The sequence below is a fragment of the Mirounga angustirostris genome, unplaced genomic scaffold (genome assembly GCF_029215605.1).
Source record: "Mirounga angustirostris isolate CCGP_5_RB_7025 unplaced genomic scaffold, mMirAng1.0.hap1 SCAF_2, whole genome shotgun sequence".
In the NCBI taxonomy this organism is placed as follows: Eukaryota; Metazoa; Chordata; class Mammalia; order Carnivora; family Phocidae; genus Mirounga; species Mirounga angustirostris.
In genome coordinates this window covers 118,530,755-118,542,486 of record NW_026991710.1, presented here as the reverse complement: position 1 = coordinate 118,542,486, position 11,732 = coordinate 118,530,755, and the positions used below count along the sequence as shown (strand labels likewise).

The window sequence follows — 11,732 nt, the reverse complement described above, 5'->3', positions numbered from 1 at the left end:
AAATAAGTAATGAGTGAATACACGAAATTGATACCATAAACCAGATGACATGGTGTTTAAATGGATTCTGCCTCATTAAATACAGAAGAATTTTGAATTACCATCTTATGTTTCCCTAACTAGAAATTCTTCCTCTGTCCCAGCCCATCTTAAAATGCCTGACACTGACCATGTAGATCATTCTACTGACCTCAGGCAACCACTGAGCCAGCTATGCTGACCCTGTTTCTGAGCCAAAGTTATGCAAGCAGACAAGTAGCACAGAGAGATGGTGCAAGACTGTAGGGTGTCTGCCCATTCTAGTCCCAGACGTGGCAAGGGGGTTGGTAGTGGTATGTTTCTGCCAAAAGAGGAGCAAAGAATGAATAAACAAGTGTGCTTTGGAATAAGAAAAAAGAAAAACGAAACTTCTCTCCCCTCTCCCAGTGCGCGCATGTGCACACACACACAGTCAGCACAGATGTTGCCACACAACATGTAAGAATTCCATAAAAACAAACAAAACTCTGTGATGAATACAATGGAATCCACAGCCAAGGGGACCAGAAAATACTTGAGAAAACCTCCAGTAACCGGGGAAAACACATACAGCTGTCTCAAGGGCAGCGTGGAGGCTCCAGATTTAGAGAAAGGGGCCATCTGTGTGAGCTGGAGACCTAAGGAAAGCTAGAGAAGGGTGACTTGACCCCAACTTTAAAGGCCTGGCTCAGTGTGGCTAGATCTTGAGGTACAGTTGGAAGTCCAGATGAAGACACCTTACAAAGCAAAGGCTTGAAGGTAAGACAACCATGGCAAATTTTTCAGAGGAAGTAAGTGGCTACAAAAGAAAACTTACGTAAGAGTTACGGTAAGATTAGATTGCACGGTGCAGTCATATTTTTTTGTGCAGATTTGGAGAAGTATTGGTAAAGAAAGAGGAGGGTGCTGATGTACAACAAGTATGAAATGTTAAGGTTTCATTCTAAGGGCAAGGCATGTGATGAAATTAAAATGAAGTTATTAAGCAAGTCAAAAACAGGAAGCATTTGGACAGAGGTTAAAATGGGCATACTACACTGTACTCAGCAAGTATTCAATAAACATGGACTCATAAAAATACACTTTCCCCTCGAGATCTTAGATTTATAGTGCACTTCCCTGGTTTTTAAACTTTCTAGAGTTGAGACTTTCAAAGCAGTATTTACAAGGGATCTCACACTTCACACTCCATAACTTTTAGGGCTGGCAGAGGTGAGGGAGAAGGGAACATTCTCTTTTTGTCCCACCCCGACACAATACCTGATATAATCCTGCAGGAGTCTTTGAGCCAACAGCTGTGTTTGGACTCACATTTCCTTCTGTCACAGCCTGATGATTCACGTTTCATTGCCCCACTACCTCCCACCACTGCTCCTGCCCACGTCCCTCCTTGTTTTTTTTAAGTAAGCTCTATGCCCAGCATGAAGCTTGAACGTATGACCCTCAGGTCAACAGTCTCATGCTCTATGGACTGAGCCAGCCAGGCACCCATGCCCCTGCCCTCTTGTTTTCCCAATGGGAGGTTGGTAGCTGGTTCATAAGAAGGTTCTTCTTAATATTGCTCCCTTCATGGGTTGGAAGCAAAGACTTCCTCGTATCTCTCCCGTCTCCTCAATGAGAGGAACTAATGTTGTTTTAGGGATCCCTAACCCCAAGAATCCAGTGCCGCTTGAAGAGTTTGCTTTAATGCCTCTCCTTTTATAGCCTTCGAAAGAGCTTCTTCATCAGATTTAAGGTATGCTATGTCACTCAGTGAGCCAAACAAAAGCAGAATACAACTCACATTGACATTTATGGTATTTTATACTTAATGACTCTCATACTACACTTCCTAAATTACTCTCATAAAAAATCTGAATTTGAAATGCTATTTTTCTCAACTGCCACTAATACGCTCAACTCATTTTGCTCTGTTACACAATTGAGTATGACAGATTTTGTCAGTTCTGATATGTTAAAATTTTTCTTTTACTCCTGTTTTGTAGGCTAAAGTGTTTTTGGTTTTCGTGTGTCTTTTTTTTTTTTTTTTTTAAGCTGGGGGCTAACTGAATTTTCAACTACCTGTAACAATGTGATTTTTAAAACATATCCTTCCAGTGGTTTTTGTCTTTTGTACAGAAAAACAGACCACAGGCCTGAGAGTGGTTTCAGAGCTTGCAATATAGAGCTGATCTTCGGATACTCCCTTCTATCTTGTGAACAAGGAAAAGCAGTCTGTTCCTTTTGCCCAAAAAGGAAGATGTGGTGTACTTCTGATATTGAGCAGTGCTAAGCCAGGGTTAAAACAAGAGCAGGGGGCGCCTGGGTGGCTCAGTTGGTTAAGCGACTGCCTTCGGCTCAGGTCATGATCCTGGAGTCCCGGGATCGAGTCCCGCATCGGGCTCCCTGCTCGGCAGGGAGTCTGCTTCTCCCTCTGACCCTCTTCCCTCTCGTGCTCTCTGTCTCTCATTCTCTCTCTCTCAAATAAATAAATAAAATCTTTAAAAAAAAAAAAAACAAGAGCAGGGCACTTGTGTGGATATAAGATTAGGGCTTTGAAAATGCTAGTATTTTATCTATTTTTACTTAGTGCTAGGGACATTCTACAATAAGTATTATTCAGGAAGGAAGCCCATGTAATAACCTAGCTCTTTTATGTGTAAGCCTCAGGCATTTTCTTTCTTTCTTTCTTTTTTTTTTAAGATTTTATTTATTTATTCATGAGAGGCAGAGAGAGAGAGAGAGAGAGGCAGAGGGAGAAGGAGGCTCCCAAGGAGCAGGGAGCCCAATGCGGGACTTGATCCCAGGACCCTGAGATCATGACCTGAGCCGAAGGCAGACACCCAACCATCTGAGCCACCCAGGCGCCCCTCAGGCATTTTCATTAAGTCATCCAATACCAACAGCATTGGCTGGACAAAGAAGCTGGGGGCTTATAAGCCAAAGTTTCAGTTCTATAAAAGGCTTATTCTAACTACTCTTATAAACATGGTCTTCATTCAAGATCTGGATTACCTAAAAACAGGAGAAAAGAAAAGGAAAACATTAAAAAAACAAAATTAGTATTTCAGAAGGTGATGAAGGTAGTAGAAGTGCTCCCAAAGCTATTTTTTGGGGGGATTTCAACTACAGTTTTGAGTCCCTAAAAAGAATGAGAGTTTATATAATGAAAGAATGAGATACAGACTATACAAGGTGCTTATTCTTGCACATCTCATAAATTAATGAATTCATTTCTTCATTTGACAAACATTAACTGAGCAACTGCTACATTTTAGGCACTAGGCACGGTGCTAAATGCTAAAGCTACTGGAATAAGTAAAACAGGATTTATAATCCCTAGGACTCACGGTAGAAAGGAAGAAACAGATACACATAAACAATTACGATAAGATTCAAAATGTTGACAAAAGTAAATTATATTTGAATTCATCTAGTTTTCTTTCATTATTCATTCAATCACTTATTCATTCATTCAACATTTATTGACCCCTTTGTTCCAGGCATTGTTCTTAGACAGGGAGACACAAAAATGAATAGGATCCTTAACAGGAGTTCCCTTACAGTTAGAAAGATGCCATTTAACACACAAATTACAATACAGCATGGGATGTGCTACGAATAGTAGCACAGTCACAGGAAATGGAGCAAATGACTCCACCTTTGTGAGCTGAGAAAAGCAGTAACAGTGATCCTTTACTCTGACTGATAGAAAACCCTAACCTGCAAAATAAGTATTTTCTGCAGATGAAAAAGGTAGGGAACCTTTATAGATATAGCCTTTCTTATTTGTGAATGTGCTCATTTTCTTCCCACATTTGGTTTATAATGTATTCCAGGATTAAAGTTACAATATGGCCACACCACTCCTAATTTCAACCTTCTATGGTGTCAGCCACAGAAGCAGCATAGGATTGACTATGCTTGGGAAATGATTAGATGCCAGGAACAATGAGCCACGGGAAGAATTGAAGTGGATGTTTCTAATATTAGAAATGGTATGGACATGGGAGGCGGGGAAGATGTTTAAGTAGGAGGACCCGAAGTTGGCCTGTCCCATGGATACAACTAGATCACACTCACATCAGCACAAAATAAACAGAAAATGACCCAAAGACTGTCAGAACAAACCCTCTAGAATGGCCATCGAAGAAGACAAGAAGGGCGAACAACATGTGGTTTAGAGCAAAATAGGCCAAAATCAAACGGGCTAAAATCAAAAACACAAGAAACAAGTGTTGGCAAGGATGTGGAAGAAAAGGTACCCTCGTGCACCACTGGTGGGAATGCAAACTGGTGTGGCCACTGTGCAAAACAGTATGGAGCTTCCTTAAAAAGTTAAAAATAGAACTACGCTAGGATTCAGTAACTGCACTACTGGGCATTTCCCCAAAAAAAATACAAAAACACTAACTCAAAGGGATACATGCACCATATGTTTACTGCAGCATTATTTACAATAGCCAAATCATGGAATCCAATTATGGAAATGCCCATTGATAGATGAATGGATAAAGAAGTGGTGTGTGTATATATATATATATAATGGAATATTACTCAGCCATAAAAAGGAATGAAATATTTTCATTTCCAACAACATGTATGAAGCTAAAGAGTATAATGCTAAGTGAAATACGTCAGTCAGAAAAAGACAAATACCATATGATTTCACTCGTATGTGGAATTTAAGAAACAAAACATGCAAAGGGAAAGAGAGAGAGAGAGACAAACCAAGAAACAGATTCATAACTATAGAGAACAAACTGATGGCTACCAAGGGGGAGGTGGGGAGAGAGATTTGTGAAATAGGTGATAGCGATTAAAGAGTACACTTATCGCGATGAGCACTGAGTAATGTACAGAATTGTTTAAACCACTATATTGTTCACTTGAAACTAATATAACTCTGTATGTTAACTAGACTGGAGTTAAACAAAAGACTTAATAAAGAATAAATAAAAGAAATGGGATGGACAAAGAGCCCATTAACCATACCCAAACTTTTCTTTAAAAAAAAAGGATATGGAATGCATTCTGTTTAGCTGATTTTTAATATTTTGGAATGGGCGGGCGCCTGGGTGGCTCAGTTGGTTAAGCGACTGCCTTCGGCTCAGGTCATGATCCTGGAGTCCCGGGATCGAGTCCCGCATCGGGCTCCCTGCTCGGCAGGGAGTCTGCTTCTCCCTCTGACCCTCCCCCCTCTCATGTGCTCTCTCATTCTCTCTCTCTCAAATAAATAAATAAAATCTTTAAAATATATATATATATATTTTGGAATGGGCAATCTAATGTGGAAAAGGCCAGCTTTTAAATCCATCATTTTCATGCTTCTTTATAGTAGAGGAAATTGGTTTGCAGGAAATATTTAGGACTAAGATGACCCATCCCCATTACTGTATTCCCTAAATGGTGAGGAAGAGTCATACTGTAGGTGGGAGATGGGTGGAAAGAAGGCAGTTTCCTTTCTTACACAAGTTACCTTTCTAGCGTAGTTCTATTTTTAACTTTTTAAGGAAGCTCCATACTGTTTTCCACAGTGGCCGCACCAGTTTGCATTCCCACCAGTGGTGCACGAGGGTACCTTTTCTTCCACATCACATCAGCACAAAATCATCACATTTTTGTTTTATGTGGAATTAAAAACTGCTTAATTTTCTTTTCTTTTTTTTTTTTTTAAAGATTTATTTATTTATTTGAGAGAGCGAGAATGAGAGAGAATACATGAGAAGGGGGAGGGTCAGAGGGAGAAGCAGGCTCCTCGCTGAGCAGGGAGCCCGATGCGGGACTCGATCACGGGACTCCGGGATCATGACCTGAGCCAAAGGCAGTTGCTTAACCAACTGAGCCACCCAGGCGCCCAATTTTCTTTTCTTTTTTAAAGATTTTATTTATTTATTTGTCAGAGAGAGAGAGAGAGAGCACAAGCAGGGGGAGTGGCAGGGAGAGGGAGAAGAAGGCTCCCTGCTGAGGAAGGAGCCCGATGCAGGACTCCATCCCAGGGCCCTGGGATCATCACTGAAGCCAAAGTCAAGATGCTTAACCGACTGAGCCATCCAGGTTCCCCCTGAAACTGCTTAATTTTCAATACTCCTATTATGTAATTGACTTCTCTGTGCTTATAGCTAATTCTCTCCCCCAATCTTCCAACCTAAGTATGAAACTCCTTCTGATACAGTGTAACAGGTTGTTAAATTGGAAATTCCAGCTAAGTCAATGCAATATATTAAAGATGAAATCTACCCAAAAAAGTCAAAACCAAAAGCAGATTTTAAAAAGAGATACCAGAGGACCAGTTAGGCAGTTCCAAAACCACAGGAGGATATAATAGGGTCAAGAGATTGGAAATGAAGATATGATTTGTGAAGAGGAGTGTGAGTGTATACGAGGGTGTGCATACACCCATGCATACTGCTAGGCTGTAAGCTTCACCTTCTCTGCGGGGAGAGGGTGGAGTGCCACCCTTTGCAAAAAGGGCTTCAAAGAAGAGCTTGAAATGTCTTCCCTGGAGTGTGAGAGATAGGACGACTGAGATCTGACAGGTTTAATGGAAGGCAAGAGGGACAGGTAATAAACAGTTTGGGCAATGGAGTAAAGAGAGGAGATGAGGATCTCATGGAGAGAATAGCCTGGGACATTTTTTGCCCTGCCCAAAAGGACTCTCTGGAAGGGGTACTGAGCTTCTAAAGTAAGGGACAATAGGAAATGATGGTCGCACGGACAGGCAGAGAAACATGGTCATGGGGCAGGTGTTGCAACTGGGTGAGCACAGCAGAGTGCACCAGAGTAGCCCAAAGAGGAAAATCAGCTCCAAACATCTTACAGCAGAATCAGGACTAATACGAACTTTTCTCCCCACTTTTCCCTTTCTCCCACTCAGCTGCACTCCCCAAAACCCACAGGATCAGTAATAACAGCTTGCAAGTGGCAGACAAGTGGTCAGGAAGGATAGACAAAAAACAAAAACAAACAAACAAAAAAAAGCTGCCCTTTTCCCACTAAAAGCAGCTGGTCTGCCTCAGTTGGGGATGGAGACTGGATGTTAACCCAAATGCATGGTTTTAGTTATTTTCTGGGACAGGATATTCTAATTTACATATTGAGAGCATATTTGAGATGGAAAGTTTCAAATTCAAGGGATCAAATTTCTGGCCTTTCTCTACAGACTTCATTTGTTTTCAAATCGCCGATTCTTTCGTGAGTTCATCTTTCTAGTAAAAGTGCTGCAAGCACATGGTAAGGCCTATCACTCTGACATTTTCCAAACCTCTCCCCCAAAGCTATAAGCCGAGTAGAAACATGGTCTGCTCTCCAAGTCTCCAGAGGACAGTTTTGCTGTTTTCCTCTTTTTTTTTTTTTAAAGATTTTATTTATTTGCGAGAGAGAGAATGAGAGACAGAGAGCACGAGAGGGAAGAGGGCAGAGGGGGAAGCAGACCCCCCGCCAAGCAGGGAGCCCGATGCGGGACTCGATCCCGGGACTCCAGGATCATGACCTGAGCCGAAGGCAGTCGCTTAACCGACTGAGCCACCCAGGCGCCCCAGTTTTGCTGTTTTCCTATGGCACAACAATGGCCCCATGAAATGTCTCTTTCTGACTGGCAGGTGGCTATGCTCCAAGCACCAAGCAGTACTTCAGAAATCCAGTCTCCTTCCATTTTATGGCTTCATCATCATCAACCTGTAGCTTCACAGGCCACCAAGTTCATTTCTGCATGAGCCTGATAGAAGGGGAAAGAACATCAAGCATCTTCTATCAGAATTTTTTATGAACCAGGCCCCAAAATGTCATCAATCACTTTCCCTTATGTTCCACTGGCCAGAACCCAGTCCCATGGCCACATCTAATGTAAGAGAGGCTGGGAAATGCAACCTATCTTTGTGCAAAAGGAGAATAAACAGGCTTGGTGAACAACTACACTGTTTCTGCCACCAGAGTGTTCCATTTTCTGAGAGCAAGCCAATTAGCTATGTGAACTTCTGAAGAATGTATCCAGAAGAAAGGACGGGTGAGGGGAATCAATTGCTGAAAAACTGTAAAAGAACAATGGAAGACAAAAATAGTGTTTTGATTGTATCTCTAATTTGTGCTTGTTTGAAGCATAATTTTCAGCTGTCAAATGTGTAACACCAGGCAATATATCAGTTCTGTTTTTAGTTTGAAAACATACTTCTGAATGGCCTCTGGGCTGATGTTTCTAATCTGGACTGATTGTGTCAGATCTGTTACACAACTCTCATCCTGAGACTTCCCTTCACCATCATCGAGACAGGTCCTTTATCTTGCTCCTGTTTTCCAGCCTGTTCTACTGAGATCCGTGTGCTTCCTCCCTTACTGTTTGATCCCTCTTTCTTGGGGGAGCATATCCTCTAGTAGTGTCCTGAGAAAGAGTGCACAGAAGATCCATTTTTAGAGATCTCACATATCTGAAAATACTACTCTGCATTCACAGTTGATGGAAAACTTGGCCAACTAGGAATTCTAGGCTCCAATTCATTTTTCCTTGGAATTTTGGAGACTACTTCATTGTCTAATTACCATCCTTTGAATGTGACCTGCTATTTCTGTCCAGCTGGTTTTAGAATCTTCTTTGTATCCTTAGGATTCTGCAATGTCATGATATTATGAGTTGATGTTGATTTTTTTTTTAATCATTCATTTCTGAGCACTCAGAGGACTCTTTTGATCCAGAAATTCATGGCTTTCAATATTTGGAAGTCTTCTCACATTATTTTCTTAATATTTTTCCTCCCTTTCTTTGCTTTTTGTTCTCTTTCTCAAAGACCTAATAGTTGAATGTTTTGCCTTTGACTGGTCCACTAGTTTTTTCTTTTTTTTTTATTATGTTATGTTAATCACCATACATTGCATCATTAGTTTTTGATGTAGTGTTCCATGACCCATTATTTGCATATAACACCCAATGCTCCATGCACTACGTGCCCTCTTTAATACCCATTACCGGGCTAACCCATTCCCCCACCCCCCTCCCCTCTAGAACCCTCAGTTTGTTTCTCAGAGTCCATAGTCTCTCATGGTTCGTCTCCCCCTCCACTAGTTTTAAAATATATTTTCTTATCTGCTTTCTTTCTCTTTCTCTTTTTGTTCTAAATTTTTTGGAAGAGTCCTCATTTTACCTTTCATACTTGTATTAAATTTTTTACTTCTGCTAAAAGTATTTTTACTTCTTATAACTTTGTTATTCTCTAAATTTTTATACCTTCCTGTTATTTCTTCAAGAATAAAATATATTCTGAGTTAAGAACATTAATGATTATTTATTTTATAATTTTTTCTTCTTCAACTTTGCTTTTTTTTCTTCTTTCTTTCATTTTGTCCCCATCTATGACTTATATATGAGATGCTTTCTTCATGTATCTAGTGGTCCTTGGATAACCATTCACACTGATAACTCTGGTGGCAGAACAACCCAATTGGTGGGTCTCACTGCAGAGCAGTCAGGACCCAGGAATGTCAGAAAATGTAGATTTCTTTTCTCTGGAGCCAGTCAAGTACTCCAGAAAGGAATCTGCAAACATACTGCCTGTTGGATCCAAGCCACTGCTGCCCACATTTTGCATCTGGAGAGAGAACGATGACTAAGGGGTTTATTGGTATCACTTAGGTCCTCTTTTATCAATTTATCATTTCATCTTTCATTCTACTATTTCTGATGTCCCCAAATCCAAACTTTCTTAGGTTTGATTTTTCTAGGAAGCAAACCTCCTGTCTTCTACGAGAGTTGGGAATGGTTGATAGCTTCACCAGCATCGTGGGCAATATTGCAAGGAATGAAATGCTCCTTATACAAACCTTCCATTTAATTTTATCTCCACTCCTACCTTTTTCCTTCAGAGGTATTTGGTGCCTTCTGGAGTTTTGTAACCTGCTTCTTGTGGTCCTCCATCTGCAAGCAGTTACCCTTTAGCTTTTTCTACTCTGCTCTTTCATATGCCAAAACTTTGCTGACTTCAAAAAATATTCTTATGTTGTTCCTTATCCTCTGCATCGTGCATTTTTTTATACTTTTAATATGTTTCAGATGGGATTTGGTAGAGAGGAAAGGTAAAAGTGTGTACATTTAATCCACCACACTTAACTACAGTCTAGTAACATTTTCAGATGTCTTTTTTCCTTCCAAAACACATTACTGTATCCTAGCATGTTTAAAGTTCTAAGAGATAGGTGTACACATATATAATAAAGCAGAGTCGTTGTAATATTTTATATCCTTTAAAAGACTAGTCATAGAATAAAGAAATCTGGTGATCTAACTTTTGTCATTTCAGCTTGAATGGATATCCTTGAATGAAAATTCAGATTGTACTACAAAACCAAACAGTATTAAAATTGTATGATGCAACAGAATTGCCTGCAAGCTAAGTAGAAAAGGACATCTCCCACAATATAGGGTTGTTTTGGTGGTGGTTTTTTGTTTTTTTGTTTTTTTTTTTTTTTTAGCTTATAAGTATTATGAAGTAGTAATGATGTCTGCGTGTCATATTTTTCTTTCATTAACTTTGTTAAATTCTGTTTTCAAAGAGCCCTGTTTGTCCTTAAAGGACAGATTCTACTTGCTAGGAAACTAGCTTCAGGCACTGTCTTTCCCAGTGGCCTGCTGTACAGATTCTGATGAGATGCGAAACAGAGACATCTAAAGGAATTTTTAGGAACTGAAACATTAACATCCACTATCCTTAGGTTTGATTAATTCCCTCGGAAATACAGTGTTTAGTTTATTATGAAGCTAGGAAATGTCACTTTGTAAAATTACATCCATAGCCAAAATAATAAGCCTTTTGGAAGCAAGTCAAGAGAAGACTAGAATCACCAACAGTTTGGAATTCAGAGTTACTGGAAGAAAAATATCAAAAGTCACTTATTTGCCCTAAAGTTATTGGAAGGAAACTGACTTTCACTAAGCTATTTCTATTCGTATGATATTTTGGGTTTTAGTGTATTTGTCCATAGTGCTATGTGCGATATAGGTGCTTAAAAATCAAAGTAAATAGGTAATTTAATGAATGAACAATTAATTGATTGAATTATATTCTGGAGAAGTATCATTCAGGTATTTTTCGGATTGATTCTTCTTTAAGTAATAATTCCCAGTTTTCAACCTTTGACTTGATGGGGCTTAGAGAAGGTATGACAGAACTGTTTGTGCAAATTTAAAATGTTAATACACACAATAATGGCATTTCTCCCATGAGCTTTATCTTCCCAAATGGATAAGAAGTAATAATGAAATCTAAATCTTCTTTTCAAAGACATTCAGATAATGTCTTCTTGTTTGACAAGCTCTGAATTGTTAAAAGCTTTTCTCTAAGCCATCTAATTGCCATAAAATAGCTCTATTTGAATTACTTTTCCTGGAAAGCCAAGGCCTAGTTCCAAGGCCATGGGAAAGTCAGCTTCCTTAATGTGAAGTTAAAAAATAAATATAAGAAACAATTGCAAACCATATGATAAATTTTCTTCTAAGACATATGTGCTTCATCTATTTCTGTGAATATATTTTTTCCTTATTCTGAGTCAACAGTACATTCTATTTTGAAAAAACAAAAAACACGGAAATAACAAGAAATGGAAGAAGAAATGTTCAAGCTATCTCTGTTGGCTCCTATTCTGGGTTGTAAAGTCTTATTAGAAGACAAGGGATAAAAGAACATACCAAAGGTCAGAGGTTCTTTGAAAAACAGCCAGAACTTTACTATTCTTCTAAATTAGACTAAGTT

At 39.5% G+C, this 11,732-nt stretch overlaps 1 pseudogene; it reads left to right on the top strand.

Moving 5' to 3' along the window:
- Positions 1–788: 788 nt before the first annotated feature.
- The window catches only part of LOC123848843 (forkhead box protein K2-like), a 28,222-nt pseudogene continuing 17,278 nt past the window's right edge, over positions 789–11,732 (top strand).